The following is a 1972-nucleotide window of genomic DNA, read 5'->3' as shown; positions in this document are numbered from 1 at the left end:
TGTCGGCTTTCCCAAATTCCATCATGTCGTTCACTTTTTTATCCACTAATTGTGGTGGCGACCAATCGGTTGTTACAGCGACTAATTGTTGATATAGTTAACGTAACGGCTAGATTATCCCGGTTAATTAGGCAAAACATTATTCATGTAGAATTATGAAAACACAAGGAGAACCACCAAAGAAATGGTAAAAACTATTTTCTTAGTAAGTAATGATTTTTTTTTTTTTTATGTATCTTTTATTCCCACGACAAAATTTGACTAAGATTTGATTCATGGGTTGCCGGGATTGAACCTCGCAGAAACTATATAAAGATCTCATATCCAGCTAAATTAGAGTCCAAATCTTATTACGACTCCTAGTCCAAATCAAGCTCCAAGAGTCCTAATTCAAGCCAAGGTAGAAGATCGACCCGAGGTTGGAATAAACCCCTTAGCCTATAAATAGGTCATGCATAATAGCCTTAGTCATGCACCAGGTATAAACCCTAGACTGAATTATTGTGCATTATGCCGATACTACTCAAGAATCTAACTTAGTCATCAGAGGGAGATCATGCCTACACACAGGGCGAGTGCTCTCTTGGTTGTCTCTTATTTTGCAGGAATCAGAAGATCGGATTGGAAGGTAGACCAAACCCTTATTTTATCCTCGAAAAGCATGTCAATCACACTAGACTAGAACCGTACCAACACTTTGAAAAATGTTTTTTTTTTTAAAAAAAAAAAAAAAAAAAAATTAAAATTTTGACGAGAGTTAACATTTGAGAAAATATGCTACTTGGATGACTTTTTGCTTATAAATTTTTTTAAAAAAGAGAGAGTAGTTGTATGGCCACCCCCAACGGAGGAGAAGGGTGGCTACATGTCCATCCCTGGCTTGTTGTGATGGCCGCCAAATTTGGATGGCTACCACCACTCTCCTCTCTGTTAAAGGGATCGGGATTCTCTTTGTTTTACTTTAAATGGAAAGAAGTTATTTTATGGTCAAAATTTTGTTTTGTTGCATCTGAAAGTGTACATGGTGCCACATCATTTCAAATTTTTAAATAATGTAACAACAAATACATCATTAGATCTGTAAAAAATAAAATAAAATCTACTATTGAGCTTGAAATAGCTTCTCTCAATTTCAAGTGAAAGTAAGAGAATTATGTTCCTCGTTGGCCACCTCTCTTCAGTCTTTTTATTTTTCAAATTTTTAAAGTAGTAAATGTGCCCCTATACCTAAAAAACTAAGCACTTTTTTTGTTTTTGATTTTGTTTTTTTTGTTTTGTTTTTGTTTTTGTTTTTTTTTTCTTTCTTTCAAAACGTTCCCATATTTGAAACGTTTTTCAAATAGTGTTTAGTGATTTTTAACAGTTGAACTGTTTATTAATGGTTTTATGCTAAGACTTTTTGGTTTTACCATTACCAAACAAGACTGATATCTAATCTATTGCCCCACAAAACAAGGGGGAGGGGGACCTAAGGGCTAAGAGAATGGACAAATGACTCTCTCAATATCAGATATCCACAAAACAAGGGGGAGGGGGACCTAAGGGCTAAGAGAGTGGACAAATGACTCTCAATATCAGATATCTAACGCCCCACAAAACAAGGGAGAGGGGACCTAAAGGCCAAGAGAATGGACAAATGACCCTCTCAATATCAGATATCTAATGCCCCACAAAACAAGGGAGAGGGGGACCTAAGGGCTAAGAAAGTGGACAAATGACTCTCAATATCAGATATCTAATGTCCCACAAAACACGAGGGAGGGAGACCTAAGGGCCAAGAGAATGGACAAATTATTCTCTCAATATCAGATGTCTAATACCCCACAACACAAGGGGGAGGGGGACCTAAGGCTAAGGGCTAAGAGAATTGACAAATGACCCTCAATATCAGATATCTAATGGCCACAAAATAAGAGGGAGGGGGACCTAAGGGCTAAGAGAATTGACAAATGAATCTCAATATCAGGTGTGA

At 36.9% G+C, this 1972-nt stretch overlaps 1 protein-coding gene across 1 annotated transcript in view; it reads left to right on the top strand.

Moving 5' to 3' along the window:
• LOC132170867 (vesicle-fusing ATPase-like) overlaps positions 1–1972 on the top strand; it is a 30991-nt gene that overhangs the window by 27022 nt on the left and 1997 nt on the right. The gene's annotated exons all lie outside the window — the stretch shown is intronic.

This window comes from Corylus avellana, chromosome ca2, assembly GCF_901000735.1.
Source record: "Corylus avellana chromosome ca2, CavTom2PMs-1.0".
Taxonomy (NCBI): domain Eukaryota; kingdom Viridiplantae; phylum Streptophyta; class Magnoliopsida; order Fagales; family Betulaceae; genus Corylus; species Corylus avellana.
The sequence above is the reverse complement of the archived record's forward strand: the minus strand, read 5'-3'. Positions and strand labels throughout refer to the sequence as shown.